Below are 18,791 nucleotides of genomic sequence, written 5' to 3'. Positions count from 1 at the left end.
AGGATTTTACAATGATTTCTTGGATGTGACGCAAAAAGTGCAGGCAACAAATGACAAATAGAAAAGTGAACATCAAAATTTAAAACTGTTGTGTATCAAGGGACAGTATCAACAGAGTGAAAAGGCAATCTACAGAATGGGAGAAAATATGTGCAAATCATCCATCTGATAAGGGATTAATATCCAAAATATAAAAAGAACCCCTAAAAAGAACCCAACAACAACAAAAAATCCAATTTAAAGATGGGCAAAGAACTTGGATAGACATCTCTCCCAAGAAGATATGCAAATGACCAATAAGCACCAAAGATCCTCTACATCACTAACCATGAGGGAAATGCAAATTAAAACCACAATGAGATACCATTTCATGCAAACAAATAAATAAGTAAATAAATAGGTGAGGATGTGCAGAACTTGGAGCCCTGTAACATTGCCAGTGGGAATGGAAAATGGTGCAGCCACTGTGGAAAACAGTATGAGAGTTCCTCAAAACAATTAAACATACAATTGCCATATAATTCAGCAATTCTCCTTCCGGGTATATACCCAAAAGAATTGAAGCTGGGACTCAAACAGATATTTATACACCCATATTCTTCCCAGTATCATTCATGATAGCCAAAAACAGGAAGCAACCCAAATTGTCCACCAATAGATAAGTACGTCAACAAATATTGACTATACATACAATATTATTCAGTCTTAAAAAGGAAGGAAATCCTGACTCATGCTACAATATGCGTAAACCTTGAGGACATTATGCTAAGTAAAGTAAGCCAGTCACAAAAGAACAAGTCTCATATGAATTCACTTGTATGAAGTACCTCATGTGGTCAGATTGACAGGGACAGAAATTAGAATGGCAGTTGCCAGGGCTGTGGGGGGTAGAAGAATGGGGAGTTGCTGTTTAATGGGGATGGAGTTCAAGAATGGGAAAGATGAAAAAGCTCTAGAGGACTTTATGATTGCACAATAGTGTCAATGTTCTGAACGCCCCTAAACTGTACACTTCAATGTGGGAAACACAGTAAATCTTAGGGTATATGTATTTTACCACAATAAAAAAATAAAGAGAAAGAAATAAACCTTAAATAATATACAAAAAAGAGCATGGATTCTAGTGTCAGTTCTCCTGGGTTTGAATTCTCTTGTTCACAGGTCTGTCATCCCAGCTGACCATACAGGGTTAAGGTACGTACCCTTCCTATACCTCAGTTTCCTCAACCATTAAATGATAATAGTAGCACTACCTACTATGCTGGGTTGGTCCGAGGAACATAAAGAGCTTAGCGTAGTACCTACCACAATGTAAGTGCTTCCTAAGTAGTGGTTCCTCACTATTATCTTTAACCAACATTGACTGAGTACCTATTACATTCAGGCACTATGCCAAGTACTAGGAATACAGAGATCAATTGGATGGGTTCCTGTGTTTAAGAGCTTCACCACTGAGGACATGTTTTTTTTTTTTTTTTTTTCCCTTAGGAAATGGGATCTTAACTGACTACCTTCACTCAAGTCCTTGCTTTAGAAGTAAGTGTTGAAAGAGTCATTATGAAAAAGAAAAAAAGAGTCATTAACGGTAGTATCCTTCAAGAAGGTAAACAGGAGACTCAATCAGGTTGAAGGTCTAAATTGTTTTCTAATGATTAGACCTATCTGAAAATAGAATGGGCTATTTTTAAAAGTAGTGAGTGGAACCATAAGAGACTCTTAATCTCACAAAACAAACTGAGGGCTGCTATGGGGGAATGGGGGTAGGGAGAGGGTGGTTGGGTTATGGACATTGGGGAGGATATGGGCTATGGTGAGTGCTGTGAAGTGTGTAAACCTGATGATTCACAGACCTGTATCCCTGGGGCTAATAATACATTATATGTTAATAAAAGTAATTTAAATAAATAAATAAATAGTGAGTAGACTGGGTAGCTACTTATCAGACACGTTGCAGAAGAGATTCAGGGGGTTAAACTAGGTGACCACTATGGCCCATCTGGTTCAGAGTCTGTGATACTATAAGGTGAGGGCCAAGGACTGGACTATGAGCAGCTTGGCTGGGGAAAGTCTCCACGGTATCAGCCTTGCAGACATATCTGCTTCATGACATCATCCAAATTCCCCCCAGCAGGGACCAGAAGCCTCCATATGTCCAGTGTGGACTCCAATGCAAAATGACAGACACGATTTTCACATAGATGAACGGAGAGGAACCAAGGCACGATCATCCCCAGAAGACAGAAAGAAAGGCAGAAAGTCCCTAAGAGGGGGTTGCCACAGCCTTTTTCTGGGCCAGCATAAGCTCTAGGATCCAGACCTTGGAAAAAAACATTGAAACATTTCATGAGTGAAGATGTGAATCCAAAGAGAGTACATCTACACATGCCCCAGACTCTGGGATCCATAGCTAGTCCAGCAACCCAAAGGATTCTAAGACCTTAGTTTTTAAGGAAAGAGGAAAGGGTCACCTTAGTATCTGCAGAAGAGCACCCCAAGCAAAGGAAACAGCAAATGCAAAAGCCTGAGACAAAGGGTGTGCCTAGCCTATCAGGAGCTCGTGTGATTGGAGCACAGAGATATATGAAGAGTTAAAAACAGGAGGTTGAAGAGTTACAAAACAGGAGGTGGTGGGGTGCCTCAGTGGGTCAAGCCTCTGCCTTCGGGTCAGGTCATGATCTCAGGGTCCTGGGATAGAGCCCTGCATCGGGCTCTCTTCTCAGCAGGGGAGCCTGCTTCCCCCTCACTCTCTGTCTGCCCCTCTACTTGTGATCTCTCTCTCTCTCTGTCAAATAAATAAATAAAATCTTTAAAAAAAAAAAAAAAAAAACAGGAGGTTTGGAGAGGTAAGAGGTGGTGGAGGCTTTTAGACCCTATCAGGCTCTGTGGATCATATTAAGGATTCAGGCTTTGGGCACCTGGGTGGCTCAGTGGGTTAGGCTGCTGCCTTCGGCTCAGGTCATGATCTCTGGGTCCTGGGATCGAGTCCCGCATCGGGCTCTCTGCTCAGCAAGAAGCCTGCTTCCCTCTCTCTCTCTCTCTCTCTGCCTGCCTCTCCGTCTACTTGTGATCTCTCTCTCTGTCAAATAAATAAATAAAATCTTAAAAAAAAAAAAAAAAAGGATTCAGGCTTCTACTCTTAATGAGAGGGAAGCCACTGGAGGGTTTTGAACGGAAGAATGAGATATACTGACATAGTTTTCAAAGGGTCCCTAGAACTGCCAGGTTCAGTATGTACTCCAAGTAGGGAAGCATTAACACCTGACCACCATCAGTTAGTAGTAGCCTGTAGCCACAGTCCTGGAGAGGGGTGACAATAGCTTGAACCCGGTTGATAGCTTGGTGAGAAGCAGACACACTTGACAATTGAGGCAAGTGGATTTGCCTCATGTGGGGAGTAAAAGAGAGATATCAAGGATGATACTCAAATTTTTTTGGCTGAAGCTACTAGATGGAGTAGAGTCATTAACTCTACTCCACAGAGTAGATGGAGTCATTACTGGATTACATCCATCCATCCAGGGATGGATGGAGTCATTAACTGAGGCAGAGAAGACTGAAGAAGGAGAGGGTTTTATGCTGAAGGTCAAGAACTCATAGTTGAGCAAGTAAGGTCTGGCATACTTCCTTAGACATCCATGTGGAACTGTCTCTTGGGCAACTGAATGTAGCATTCAGAGAGAAGGCCAGGCTAGAGCTATGTATTTAATATCCTAGTAAATATGATATTTAATTTAAGTTATGTATGTAGTTATATGTTTATATATTTTGAAGCCATCTGCAGATGGGGTCTGGATAAGAGATTGTAGATAAAGAAGAGGTCTGAGGACTGAGCCAAGGGTACCCAACACTCCAAGTTGGCTGGTGAGGAAAAATTAACAAAACCCCTGAGAAGGAATGACCAATAACATGGAAAGAACATTAGGAAAGGACGTACACCCTGAATGCCAAGTGAAGCATTTCAGTATTATGATATATAGCTGACGTAATCAGCTCTGTCAGACACTGTTGTTAGGTCAAGACTCTCCAGATAAGAACTGAAAATTAACCACTGGATGTAGCAAGAGGATGGTCACTGATGATGCTAGAGCAATTTTGGTGGAGGAGGGACAAAAGGGAGCCTCACTAAAGAAGGGTCAGGGGGCGCCTGGGTGGCTCAGTGGGTTAAAGCCTCTGCCTTCGGCTCAGGTCATGATCCCAGGATCCTGGGATTGATCCTCACATAGGGCTCTCTGCCCAGCAGGGAGCCTGCTTCCTTTCCTCTCTCTCTGCCTGCCTCTTTGCCTACTTGTGATCTCTGTCTGTCAAATAAATAAATAAAATCTTTAAAAAAAAATAAAATAAAAAATAAAGAAGGGTCAGAAAGAACAGAGAAAGACAAATAGTGCAGAGAAAATCTCTCTTTAGAAGTTACTCCAACTGGGGCACCTGGGTGGCTCAGTGGGTTAAAGCCTCTGCCTTCGGCTCAGGTCATGGTATCAGGGTCCTGGGATCAAGCCTTGCATCAGGCTCTCTGCTCAGTGGGGAGCCTGCTTCCTCCTTTCTCCCTGCCTGCCTCTCTGACTACTTGTGGTCTCTGTCTATCAAATAAATAAATAAAATCTTTTAAAAAAAGAAGAAGAAGAAGTTACTCCAACTAATAAATGAAGAAAGAAGGATAGAATCGGAATATCAACATTTTGCAGGCCCCTAGTGAAACAAACTATTCAGAAAGGGGTTAGCAGCCCATGGACCTTGGGCTGGATCCAGCCTGCCTGCTTCTGTGTATAAAGTTTTATCGGAACTCATCCATGCCCATTCATGCACACATTGGCCATGGCTGCTGCTGTACTATGGTGGCAGTTTCGAGAAGCTGTCATCAAGATTGACTGTCTGGCCTTCATAGAGGAAGTCTACCAACCCTAATCTAGGTAATGATCCTCAGTGGCTGCGAATGTCATAAGAAGAGAAAGAACCAGACATTACACGCCTCTGATGAAAGTCCACACCACTCCCTAGGATGTCTACTTACAAAAAAACCAGAAAATCAAATCTGTATCAGATGGAACTAAGTGCCAGTTTATAGGAAATCCAGGGAACAAAAACACAATGGAGATGCAACCAGCCAAATCCAGAGTACGGGAAAATCTACAGAAAAAACAGCCTAGTTTCGTCAACCAACAAATTCTCAGGCCAAAAACAAAGCAGGGGAAGAAACCTACAGATTCTGACTCAAGAAACCTCTGAAGCAAATATAATATGTGGCCTTTATTTGAATGCTGATTCAAACAAACTGCTAAAAAAATAAAACATAATAAGATACAAAGGGGGAAATTCGAATACCAACCAGACACCTGGAGATACGAAGAAATTATTATTATTTTGAAGGAGTGTAATAATGCTATTACGGTTATTTTTCTAGTCCATTACCTTTTGGAGACTAGTACCTAAATATTTGCTTCAAAATAACCCAGTGAGAGGTAAAATAGGGAGATTTAGGTGAAAAAAATTGGTCAGGAGTCAATAATTATTGAACTTGGGTGGTGAGTATTTGAGGGTTCATTATACTATTCTACTTTAGTATATGTTTGAAAATTTCCACAATAAAAAGCTAATTTCAAAAGAAGAGCATACACTTATAGTAATGAACACTGATTATACAGAATTGTTGAATCACTATGTTATACACCTGAAAGTAATGTAACACTGTATGCTAATTATACTTCAATTAAAAAAAAAAAAAAGTAAAGTAAAAGGAAAGAGGAGGAGAAGGAGGAAAAGAGGAAAAGGAGAAAATAAAGTGAGAATTTGGACCCAACAAGTACAAGCAACTCTTTGGAGAAATCGTACTGTATTGAGACTCTGGAAGGTGGTCAGAGAGGAGAGACCAGGACCTTTTAGGAAGGGAAGTGCTGGGAGTAAAGCCTGGAGCACAAGGGGAAGCCCTGTCCACAGACTTTTCACTGAGTTCATGTTGGAGAGAAGGGGACTGAGGAGTGACGTCATCCTCCCTCCAGGCCTCCCTCTGCTATGTGGCTATGGATCGCTTCCTGCGGGCCATGCTAACCACAGCCAGCCTTCTGGATGGCTTCAGGCCCCCAGTTGCAGAAGGGAGCCCGGCCCTGCGAGGTGCAGGAGGCATCCTCAGGGAGGGCACGTTTGCATGCTGGGGAAGGAAACATCTCTGCAGGGGTCCTGCACACCAGAAGCCCCAGATCTGCCTCTCTGCCTGGCACATCTGTCCTCTGAGCTCTGCCCAGTCCCCTTGGGGCTGATTCATGATGCTAAAAATATTCTCAACCTGGGGTGATCCACCCAGGCTCCAAGTAGGAAGTGCTTCGTGAAGTCCTGGGGTCCCCCTGAAATTACACGAATATTTGGGATGTACATTTACCAGGTTGAGTCCATAGCCTTCATCAAATTTTCAAAAAAGTCTAGGACCCCAAAATGTAAGAATCACTGTACTAGGGGTGCCTGGGTGGCTCAGTGGGTTAATCCTCTGTTTTCAGCTCAGGTCATGATCTCAGGGTCCTGGGATCGAGCCCCGCATCACATCAGGGCTCTCTGCTCAGCAGGGAGCCTGCTTCCCCCTCTCTCTCTCTGCCTGCCTCTCTGCCTACTTGTGATCTCTGTCTGTCAAATAAATAAATAAAATCTTAAAAAAAAAGAATCACTGTACTAGAGGTATAATCATTTTTTGATGTACAGGATTTGGGGTGAGGTCTGGAATATAATTACATCTCCTAAAGCCCCCTCAAAGGTCCTCTGACCCCCCCCAAAATAGAAGATTGTTTCAGGATCAATGAAAACAAAAATTAAAAATCTTTCATTTTTCAACCGCAGTTCTTCAATGGCAGGCAAACAGCAATGCAAACCTTTAAGCATCCTCTGCCTTTAAAGGCTGAACACAATAGCAAAATTATCAGGAGCTATTTCCCACATAACTGCTGACATTATACATATTTTTCAAGCCCTACAGTTTACAAGGCAAATTATTTCATTGGCACTTCATATTTGGGCCTTGAAAATTTGGCTATGAAACTTTAAAAAGCAGAGGGAAGGAATAAGGTGGGGGTGCGATCTGTTTTTTTTTTTTTTAATTGAACGGTGCTTGTCTTAATGGTTTGCATGGCTTTTACAAAGGAGCATCCCCCAAACCCTCCCAACTTTATGTGCCTACAAAAGCCATGCCCAACAGGATGAGATCCAAGGCAACCCACACTGTCTGCCTCCCTCAAATATTTTATATGCTCATTTTGTTAGCATTTACTGGATACCTATCAAGCTCGAGGCTCTGAATGTTGTAGGATGGAAGATTAAGGTGGCCTGCTGAAGGGCACTGTGGCAGTGCCCAGCCAGACCTCCCTGCCATTGTGCCTTCTCTGCCCTCCTCTGAGAGCTCAGCACCATCCCTGACCCAAAACAAGTCCCAATAATCTCTAGCTAATATCTGTTAATTGCTTATACTGATTCAAACTTCACACAAATCCCACGGGGTAGGTACGACTCCTACACACATCCAAGGAAGTGGAGATTCAAAGAAAATAAGTCACTTGTGCAGAGCCATTTAGGAATGAATGGGAGAGTCAGGACCCTGACAGCCACCTGGCCCCAGGGTTGGTGCTCTAAGTCCTCTACCACTGAACCGAGGCCCCACCTGCTTGGTTGCTGCTTGTCTGACATCTCTCTGGACTCACCAGAGTCTTAGGAAGCTTTATGTTCCAGCAATAGAGTTTCAGCCACAATTCTAAGATGCCAGCAAGCCTGGCCCCCACTGCATAGGGAAGAGAGCATGACAGCAGCTGGGGACAGTTTCTGCAGCCACATACCACACCCAGGCTGTGTTTGCCTGGATCTCCAGGCACCTACCTACCTGCCTGTCAGTTCACCTGACCTCCAAGTTCACCTGCTCTGCTCACTCCCTAGGTGGCCAGCCTCTCACCAGGATGACTAATGCCTGCTTTGACATTTTGGAGATGTTTCGGCCTTTAGTTTCAGCCATAATGAACTGGACATAGGCAGAGAAGAGGGGAAGATGGGAGGGCTGGGAGGAGGTGGCCGTGGTAGAGAGAAATGGTAGGTAAACACCAGAGGAAGTTGGAGGCTCAACAAAGACCTAAGCCTAGGAGACCCTCACAGGTCAGAGGGCAGGCTAAGAAACAGGCCCCAGCCTCACTGGGCCATCCCAGACAGCCGATCAGGACTATCGCTTTGGGAGCCGGTTGTTCAGCACAGAGGTACCCTCAGTCTGATCGTGAAAGGGGGGTAGGGAGAGTAGTAGCCCCACAGCAGCCTTAAGAATGTGCCTGGCATCAGGTCATGATCTCAGGGTCCTGGGATCGAGTCCCGCATCGGGCTCTCTGCTCAGCGGGGAGCCTGCTTCCCTCTCTCTCTGCCTGCCTCTCCATCTACTTGTGATCTCTCTCTGTCAAATAAATAAATAAAATCTTTAAAAAAAAAAAAAAAAAGAATGTGCCTGGCAGACATGCCAACTACAGGGCATTAATATACCAAGAGCCCCAGCTCTGGGCTCTGAAATCTGCCACCGTGTTTGCGCAGAGGGAGCAGGGCAGGCACACTAAGGCAGGCCCACTCCTGGGAAACATGAAACACATCTGAGGGCTGACTTTGGTCCAAGGGCTTCCCAGCAGCCTTGCTGAGCACCCTGACATAGAACAGCAGGCTGGACCCTCGCACCCAACCCCTCCCTCTATCCATAATTCAGGGTAAGATTTGTAGGATGTCCTGATAGCTCTTCTAGCCTTTCCTGGCTCCCTCCTCACTATCTTCCATAGATATGTCCCCTAATAAAGTCCTTGCACATTTAATCCCATCTCAATGTCTGCTTCCTGGAGGTCTGCGCACTCCATCTGAACTTGACCCTGTGACGTGCTTTAGCCGATGAAACAATAACAAATGTGACATAAGCAGAAGACAGTATCTGGTGAATGACGATGGGTTCCGTTTGGGACAACGTAAGTCTGAGATACTATGAAGTGATGAAGCAGAAATGTCCAGGGCACCTGGGTGGCTCAGTGGGTTAAGCCTCTGCCTTCAGCTCGGGTCATGATCCCAGGGTCCTGGGATCAAGCCCCGCATCGGGCTGTCTGCTCAGCAGGGAGCCTGCTTGCCCCCCCTCTCTCTGTCTGCCTCTCTGCCTACTTGTGATCTCTGTCTGTCAAATAAATAAATAAAATCTTAAAAAAAAAAAAGAGGGGCGCCTGGGTGGCTCAGCGGGTTAAAGCCTCTGCCTTCGGCTCGGGTCATGATCTCAGGGTCCTGGGATCGAGCCCCACATTGGGCTCTCTGCTCAGCAGGGAGCCTGCTTCCCTTCCTCTCTCTGCCTGCCTCTCTGCCTGCCTGTGATCTCTGTCTGTCAAATAAATAAATAAAATCTTTAAAAAAAAAAAAAAAAAAGAAAAGAAAGAAATGTCCAGTAGTCAGTCAGAAGGAAATGCTGAAAGTCAGGAGACAATCCTGGGCTGGAAAACAAATCTGGAGGGTGTCAGTATATGGGTGATGGCTAAAGAGAGAGAGGGGAGGAAATCTCTCTGAGAGTGTGTACCATAAGACGTGGAAAGGACCAGGATTGGGGCAAGGAGGCACCTACATTTAAGAAACAGTCGCTGAGTTCCCAGCTGGAAGAGGAACCAGCCAGAGCTAATCAGAGGTCAACTGGCCAAGCAGTGAGGGCACCTGGGAGATACCACTGACACCTGGCTTGCTCCAGATCTCTTCTCAGAAGCCTACTGTAAAGGGACAATAAAGCAATGAGCAGTAAGGTGTTAATGGTTAGTAACAGAAGTCTCCAGATATATTTGCAGTTTAAGTAAGCATCTCAACCTCATAGAAATTCTGGCTTTGGAGCCTATCTGGGCTCCACCACCTCCTGTGATCTCGGATTCTGGAGACTTCTGTTTGCTCCTATAAAACAAGAGAAACAATTCCTAGGGCCTCTGGGCAGCCCAGCTAGTTAAGTCTCCAACTCTTAATTTGGCTCAGGTCATGATCTCAGAGTCCTGAGACAGAGACTCATGCCGGGCTCCCCATTCAGCACAGAGTCTTCTTGTCCCTCTCCCTCTGCTCCTTCCCCCTGTGCCCCATCCCACTCACTCTCTCACTCACTCTCTCTCTCCAATAAATAAAGAAAATCTTTAAAAAAAAATAAAACAAGAATAGTAATTCCTATATCCCCAACAGGTGTAAGCTATACCATGTTTCTGGTACATCCCTTCATCATTGCCTCTAACAGTGGTTCTCGAGCTCCAACATGCACCAGACTCACCTGGAAGGTTTGCCCCAACCCCAGTTTCTGCTTCAGGATGTCCAGGACGATACTGATGCTGCTGGTCCAGAACCACACTTTGGGACCGCGAGTTCTCACCGAAGGACACTACCATGTGAGTGAATACCCCCACGTACTCCAACAACTGGTCTCATGGCCCTAGAGATGGGCTGTGGGATGAGAGCTCTAGGTTCCAAGTACAGGAAGTGTGATAAAGCAACAGCCAGATAAGGGACAGAGAGAGGCACAAAGTCTTCTCCCTCAGCTGTCACTCAAGACCTCTCAAGGGCTACAAGTTGAGTGATTCACACCTGGATGTTTGAAAAGCCATGACTCACTGGGTGCAGTAGGTGGGCCACACTGACTCAGCCTGCAGGGTGGCAGGGAGAGGAGCCGGTAGAAAGGGACACAGCCAAGAGCAGAATGGACTGAGGTCTTCTGGGCACCTGATGAGCCCGGCTCCAGGGCTGGTGGAAGGCAAAGGCTGCAGAAGTGTGGGAAAGGAAGCCTTCTCCCCAAATATGGGGGGCAGGAGCGAGCCTATGGCACCTCTTCCCAATGTCAGAGAAGTCAGCCTCTGCGTTGGGCCAACAAGACCCCGAACAGCAAGAAAAGCAACACGGAACCTCCTCGGGAAGTCTACTTGCTCGGTATTCCCTGTCCTACTCTGTCCCTCTGCCCTGGTGATGCTCTTCTCTGAGCGCTTCTCCACTTTCCCCAGGGCAATGAGTGTGGAAATCTGCCCAAGACCGGCAAGAAGGAAAGGAATATTCTTTTAACAAAAGCCTGCCACAGACACCATCTCATTTTATTTGTTAAAAATCCCCTGTGAACTCCCAATTTTATAGACCTAATTTATTTTTCAACCCACATCGACTACTGGGCTAGGTACTGAGACTGCGAATATTAATTAATCACAATGCCTGCCCTCAAGGAATTTTGCCTAATGGGATATAAAATGTGCTGCATTTATTTTATCATCTATAAAACACGTTCTTGTGCAATTGTACTTGCTCTTCATAATGGCCACAGAGAATTGTGTCATAGATCTTATTTCATTTTTTTTAAAGATTTTTTTATTTTTATTTATTTGACAGAGAGAGATCACAAGCAGGCAGAGAGGCAGGCAGAGAGAGAGGAGGAAGCAGGCTCCCCGCCGAGCAGAGAGCCCGACGCGGGGCTCGATCCCAGGACCCCAAGATCATGACCCAAGCCGAAGGCAGCGGCTCAACCCACTGAGCCACCCAGGCACCCCTTATTTCATTTTTTTGCCATTCTGATCTCCCACTTAACTATTATGTCCTCAGAAGCCTTCCCTGACATTCCAGTCTCAAGAGCTACCTAGTCACCACCACATCATCCTATACTAATTTCCTGAGTGACATTTATCAGTCATTTTTTTTTCCACATTTACTTGTCTATTTATCCTCCCCTTCTCTCTCTCTCCCCCTGCAATAGAATATAAATTTCAGGGCTCCTGGGTGGCTCATTCAGTTAGGCATCTGTCTTCAGCTTGGGTCATGATCCCAGAGTCCTGGGATCAAGCCCCGCATCGGGCTCCTTACTCATCGGGAAGCCTGATTCTCCCTCTCCCACTCCCCCTGCTTGTGTTCCCTCTCTCGCTGTGTCTCTCTGTCAAATAAATAAATAAAATATTTTTTAAAAAATTTCACCAAAGTAGGAGCTTGTGTGCTACTATATTCCCAGCACCCAGATCACTGCCTGACCCAGAGTGGGCACAAGGAATACATCATTTGCAGAAGGGGGGTGGGTGGGAAAGGAGAAGGGAAGAGGGGAGCAAGAAGGGAGAGGTTGTGATTTTCCCACTAAGTACCAGAGCTGATCAGATGTGAACCAGATGTGAACCTCTGGGGCTTTACTCCACAGCCAGACTCCTTCTGCACACACCTTGGGGACGGCTCTGGGCCAGTGCCCAGGTTCTGAGGTTGGCAGGCTGACTTTTCTTGCCTGGGTACAGAGGCAGATGTACCCAGGGCTCAGACTTCAGCGCTGAACAGCTCATTAACCCAGAGTCTGAGACTCAACAAAGAGAGGAGGTTGTTGGATATGTGTTCGCCTGTCATTGCAAATCCCTTCACTAAAGAAGCCATGGAACTCTGGTGAGGATCATTATACTCAAGAAAACATCAATCAAGGACCAAAAAAGTCAAGAGAGATTCAATTTACTCTCTTTTAAGCAGAAATATAAAATGTTCTTCACCAATTTTTTAAATTAAGGAAAAAGAAGAAAATTCTTGTTCAGTAAATAGAGAAAACAAAAAAATTCTATTGTATGACACAGTAAGAGGGAGAGACAAAGAACAAAGTGAGGGGGAGCAAAGGGATGAGACAAAATCATGGAACAGTCATCATTCTTAAAATGGGAAGGAATCTCAAGCCACCAGAGGCCCGAGTGTTGATAACACAGCTGAGGCCCAGGGGATTAAGTGCTTTGTCTGCAGCCAGTAAGGACCAGAGCAAGGCCAGATCAGGGACAACACGGTCAGATAACATATAATTTGGTAAAAGAAATCAAGGCTTCTTCAAAGTACTGTACTGAGAGCTAGAAACCAATTATTTGAGAGTGAGAACCACGTCATTTTCATCTTTATTTTCCCACCCCTCCTAGAAAAAGGCCACATACCCACGCAGTTCATGAGAATGGGGAGAACCCCAAAAGATATATGAGAGAATCATAAACACATACCACCTCTGCAATACACAAGGGACAAAGAACTAGGCTGTGTTTTTGCAACAACAGTGATGCTTCCACCATTAAAAGGTATCCCCGTCCGGGTAGCCCTGGATTCTGTTATCCCGGTTAGAAATTGCATGAAAACCCCCAGGGATGGATTCGAGGTCCTACCACAGGCTGCAGTGCCTGGCTCACACCCAAGACAGCATCAGACCTTCCTCCTGCTGCTCCCCAGTTCTCTGCCCTTCCCCAATGCCCACGCGGCAGCTGTTGCCAACACTAACCCCACATTGATAATCTAGGGCTCTCTCTCTTTACCCCAATCCCAGTCTAGCATTTTTCAGGGGGCAATTTTTTATTCAAGTGTGATCAATGTAGTTATGGAGCCTTGTGATGCCACATGATGAATCTTTCCAAACAATACCACAGGAACCATAAAAATGGGAGGGCCTTTTCCTTGGGAAAGCCCAATTCTCTTCTAGAATCTCATTCGCTGCAATTCCTCCACACCCATGCATGTCAGCAGACAGCAGAACTCTTCAGAATCCTCATGTCAGAGACGAAAATTAAACCCCTAGTAATTTTCCAGGTGACAGCGAGAAAGGCGCCACACACCTTTGCTTCCACCGGGCAGGTAGCTGATATGCATGTAACCAACTCTAACAGATGGTTTTATAATGAGCCTTTTGGTCCCAGATGGCTTTATGGTTCGTCACATGAATGTTTCGTCCAATGGCCTAGGTCCAGGCTCCCCATCATACTGTAAGTGCCATGAGAACAAAGACTGTGCAGCCCCCTTTCTTGTAGACCACCTTCTCCCACTGTCCTACCGCCCATCCCCAGCCCTTCTCCAGGGCTTAGCTCATCATTCAGGGCACGTTACAGACGTTGGTTAGCAAGAGTATTGTATTTGCTTCTCTTCTCGATTCTCTGTCACTTATAGGGGATGTGAGGAAACACAAGGCAGGAGCAAAGACTCTCCCCTGGCCAGATAAACCACCTCATTCTTCCAGACACAAACTGGGCAGAGACCTGCCCACAGGAGGCCAAGAGCAGTCACTCTGTTCCCCAGGATGCCTGTTTCATGGCCCCTCCAACGAACACCTACCCATCAGCCCCAGGGGCCCCCGTAGCTTCACCAAAAAAGGGGAAGAGAAGAGGGCTCTGCCTACAATTTGCAGAACACAGATCACGAGGCCACCTGAACTGTGGGATCTTAGACTGCCAAGCAACGGGGACGTACCTGGGAAGCATCTGCCCGAACTCCATTTTCAGGCAAGGCAAAAGAGGCCCAGGGAAGTGAATGACTGGCCCAGGGCCACATGGCTTAATGGGACTAAGCCAAAGCTAGAAGTCAAGTCTTCCAGGGCAAGGCTCTTTTATCTACCCCACCCCACCTGATAATGCCCTCTTTCCCTCTAGGCATGCCTAGAGGCTGCTGTTCTTGGTCTGGCTAATTATGATGCTGCAGGGTAAACAATAAATCCAATGTCTAGAATTTTCTACTTAACGGTCTATTTTCACTTACATGATAGACGAAGAATCTGAGGGACCTAGCCAACACAGGTTGGTATGGTCAGCTTCCCTTGCTAATCTACAGAATTATTTCTGAGTATATATTCCCTTGCTAATCTGTACGATTACTTCTTGGGGAGGTATGGTCTCTCCAAGTCTAGGTCACGGTCAGTCTCTGAAAAAACTGGACTCACTCAACAGTGATTCTGAGAGAGACAGGCTTCAATAACTAAGGTGTAGACAGATACTAAAAACCTAATAATGACCTCTGCTCTGCCTTTCCAAGAAAGGATTCTACCACCCCAGGTACTCATGAGTTCACTGGCATAGGATCCAGGAAAGAGACCCCTACAGTGACAGTCTAAGCAGCAGCGCAGGGAATGAGGACACAGACTTCTTGGAGCCCAAGAAAGGGCCATGCTGACAGAAAGGACAGGGGCAACATGAGTCAAGAACTAGGCAGGATGGACAAGTGGAGTGCCCAACCCACCACACTCTAGAATTGTCCATCATCCCCAGGACCCCAAACACTGTGGGCCAAACACTGACCATATAAACTTCAGCACAACAAAGCGCGACTGCACAGAGGAAGTCAGATAGCCTTGAGTTTGAATCCCAGCCCTGCCCCCTACTACCTGGGTGAACTTGAGCAAGTTACTAACTTCTCTGAGGTTTAGTTTCCTTATCTATTCAATGGGGAAACCTACTTCACAAGGCTGGATAAGAATTATTTACAATAAAGTCTAAAAATTGCTTGGTATTATATCTGGAACATAATAAACCCTCAATCAATGGTAGCTAAATTTTGGAAGCCCTCAGGAACTTGGCTGCCTGACAGACCCAGGGGCTCCCAGGGGAGTGAAGGTATGACTAACAGACACACGCCCTAAGAACCTTCATCACTCCTGCACACAAGCGAGGGAGTAAAAGCCAGGTATTTCCCTGCAATTGGACAATTCTTGAACATGAGTCTCTGTTTTAGTTTTAAACTAAGACACACACACCTCATCCCTAGCCACAAGAGAGTCAAGGAGGTATGACAGCAGTAATCCAATAACTCAACTGTGTGACTGAGAGGGTCACTGTATATCACGCTGCCATCAACACACTTGAATTCCTGGCAGACGGACCGCCTCCTGGGAGCCCCAGGCTCAAAAATACGGCCAAGAAGCAGACAGAGGGATAGAGGCTGCTCCGTGTGTATCACCCTCTGCTTGTAATCCCTGCAGTCAGAGCACGAAGTCCCCATTCTGGGACTGGGATTTTTGGAGGGACTGGTGGAGCTGGAGAAAGAACAGTTCATCAAGAGAAAGAGATTTGTATTCAGGGCTAGATTCTCAGAGAGAACCGAAATAAAGTCCATTTGAGATCTGAGTCAGGGAAAATCCTGACAGAAAGGAAGATGCGAGATCCAAATGATATGAAACTAACACACGTTGCCTTGTGAACTGTCCCAACTTCTGACCATATATATGAACACTCTTAGGGCAATCATTCATCCTTATCTGGACAACCTCTATTTTCCCTATGTAACTATTACTCTCTCTGTCCACTCTCAGAACTGTCCTGGCTGGCACAATAAATTACATGATGATCCATTACTACAAAGTGGTAAAAAAACAAACAACAGCAGCAATAAAACCTCCTAGCTGGCCAGAGACATAGCACGTGAAGAAAAAAAACCAAGCCAAACCAAAACAAACTAACAAAAACAGTAGAATGGAATCAAACAGAAGAAAAAAAAAAATTGCCTTCTTCCAGGATCTGGAGATGGCTGCACAATCATATAAGACTTACACATTTGCAGAAGAGGAATTTCTCTGTTTTCCATTAGTAATTCCTCTTGAAACTGTCAACAGGAAGTTTTCCCCTGGCATCTACCCTAATTTCCAGCTGAGTAAAGAGAGCCCCTTTTCTCTAACTCTGATATCCCTGAAGATAGAGCCATGTTTTTTTCTTTTTTTCCTTTTTTTTTTTTTTTTTAAACCATGCTCTTATTTAAGCATCACAAACATCCTATCCTTTCAGGAAAAGGCTTCTCTGGATTGAGCCTTCCTGGCTCCTTCCATCCCACCTTTCTTCTAAGGATGATGTCTCTGTGACATGAGGCAGCTCTGGGTCCTCCCCCCACTCCAAGAGTAGGTAAGAATCCACCACCATCGCCTCCAAAGGGAAGAACCAGCGAATCACTGCAAGCCCCCAGATGTTGGTCCAGAGCCCACTCACTCAGCCTGAACTGCACACCCTGAGTGGCCTCACAGTCACCCACCCAGTGTGAGGGAGAACACCCCACCCACCTTGGGCAAGTGGACAAACCGCCATCCGTCCCTAGCGTTGAGGTGGATGCCTCAGTCTTAGGGGTTCAGAGGGTGTAGTGTTTCCCATCATTCTCTCCCAGGCAAGGGCACAAAGCAAAGAGGCAGAAAGAACTGGGGGTTCCATCCCAGGAAAAGGATGCACAACCACTCTCACACTGGGAGACCCAAATTCTGCCAAACAGCAAGCAAGTCACTCGAAGTGGCCTGACTTCTCCGCACTCCCCTCCCTGCTCCGGGCCCAACTGTACGCCCCCTCCCAGGACTGGGTCCACTCCCCACCCGCCCGACCCCCGCCTCGGGACACCCAGCCTACCATTCCTGGGAGGCCCCCAAGGGCGCACGCAGCTTCACGTCACAAAACTTCGCTGGAAGCTCAGTCCCTGCTCAGCGAGTCCTCCCCTCGAGGGGTCCCCCGTGCAAAACTGCCCGGTGCCGGTGGCTGGCGCAAGGGCGGCGAGGGCCGCGAGGCTCGCTAAGACCCGGCGGCGGGCACCTGCTCCGAGCCTGGCGGCGCTCCCGGGGCGCACGAGCCTCCCTCGCCGCGGGCTGGGCCAGCGCGCAACCACGAGCCACACGGCGCCCGGGCGCCTGGCAAGGGCACGCCGCTCGCACCGCGAAATGCCGGACGGCACGGGGCTTCCTCACGCCCGGGAAATCGCCACGGAAGTTGCCGGGAAAGGGCAGAGCTGGGAGAAGCAAAGCTGGTGGAGCGCCGGATTCCGAGGTGTGGGCACACGAGGACTCCCCGCCGTCCAGCAGCCCCCCAACAGGTAGCAGCGCCGGGACCGAGGCGCGGCGCCCGCAGCCCGGGAGGACAGCGCAGGGCCGCGGGCAGCAGCGGACACCCGCGCGGACCACCGTTCCCGCGGCGGCCAGACCCCGGGCTTACCTGGAATTCACGCAGGGTCCCGCGCTCGGCTGAATGGAGAGGGCGTGCTAGGATTCCCGAGACATTCCTGAATTATTGCAAAAGAGCAAAAGGGTGGGGGGGGGGGAGGGGAACGGAGCGAGAGGGGAGGAAAGATGGGGAGACTGAAGGGGAACGAAGGAGCAACCCAAAGAAGGAAGGGGGAAGGAAGGCAGTAGGAGGTCAGGGGGGAAGCGGAAAATAAATAAAACAGAAGGAAGACAGTTAAAAGGGAAAAAAACCTGCCTCCTGCCCACACAGTGGAAAAGAAATTTCTGACCGTCAGTAAGACAACTCGCACACATGCCCCCCACCCCCCAGAGAGGGCACACGGGGAATAACAAAGGAGCTGGACGGCCCGGAGCCGGCTCCCGGGGAAGCGGCCGCGGTCCCCGCACGGGCAGCGCGCGCGGGTCGGCGAAGGAGCGGGCGGGGAGGCGCGGGGACGGCCGCCGGCGGGCGCGCGCACTCCCGGGGCTGCGGGCGGGGCGGGGCCGGCGGGGCGGGGCGGGGGCCGCGGGGCCCGGGGGGAGTGGCGCGGGGCTCGCGGTAGTAAACAGCCTGCGGGCGAGAAATTCAGGTCAGGGTTCCTGCGGAAAAGTTCAGCGACCTCGAACTTCCCCAGGCGATTCCACTCCAGAACTGTCCGGGTTTGCGGGCGGGAGGCGTCGCTCCCGCCACCCGAGGTCCTGCTCCCGCGCCTCACCCAGGCCCGGGGCTGCAGGCTGTGAGCCGACGGCCCCGCCGTCGGGCAAGGGGGAGCAGTGATGCGAGAGCATGACTGCATCTGAAGAAAAACAAGCGAACTGGGGGCTTTAAGGAGTCAGGGAGAAAGGGAAGTGGGGAGGGGGAACCAGTCTCTGAGCCAGATGCTGCCCAAGGACAGGGGCCCCAGCCAAGGCGGGGAGTCTGCTGCTTCTGGAAGGGGCAGGGAACACGCAAAATAAACAGGCCTAACCGAGTCAGACTGTCATTTTGAAGGCTTCTCTCAGAGGGCTCCCTCTTCCCCCATTTCTCTGGCTCTTTGCCTATCTTGCCTCAAGAATCACAGAAATGCCTCCCAGAGCCATTGCTGGTGAAGACCTTGGGCTCCGG

General features: G+C 47.7%; 1 protein-coding gene across 9 annotated transcripts in view; it reads right to left on the bottom strand.

Moving 5' to 3' along the window:
• CACNA1E (calcium voltage-gated channel subunit alpha1 E) overlaps positions 1–18,119 on the bottom strand; it is a 503,960-nt gene extending 485,841 nt beyond the window's left edge. For all 9 annotated transcript variants that reach the window (XM_047705044.1, XM_047705043.1, XM_047705049.1 and 6 more), the window contains exon 1: positions 17,679–18,119. The gene's annotated coding sequence lies outside the window, so the exon portion shown is untranslated. The remainder of the gene's footprint in view (positions 1–17,678) is intronic.
• Between the last annotated feature and the right edge of the window lie 672 nt (positions 18,120–18,791).

The sequence above is a fragment of the Lutra lutra genome, chromosome 15 (genome assembly GCF_902655055.1).
Source record: "Lutra lutra chromosome 15, mLutLut1.2, whole genome shotgun sequence".
Classification (NCBI taxonomy): Eukaryota; Metazoa; Chordata; class Mammalia; order Carnivora; family Mustelidae; genus Lutra; species Lutra lutra.
Note: the sequence above shows the minus strand (reverse complement) of the source record. Positions and strands in the feature narration are given on the sequence as shown.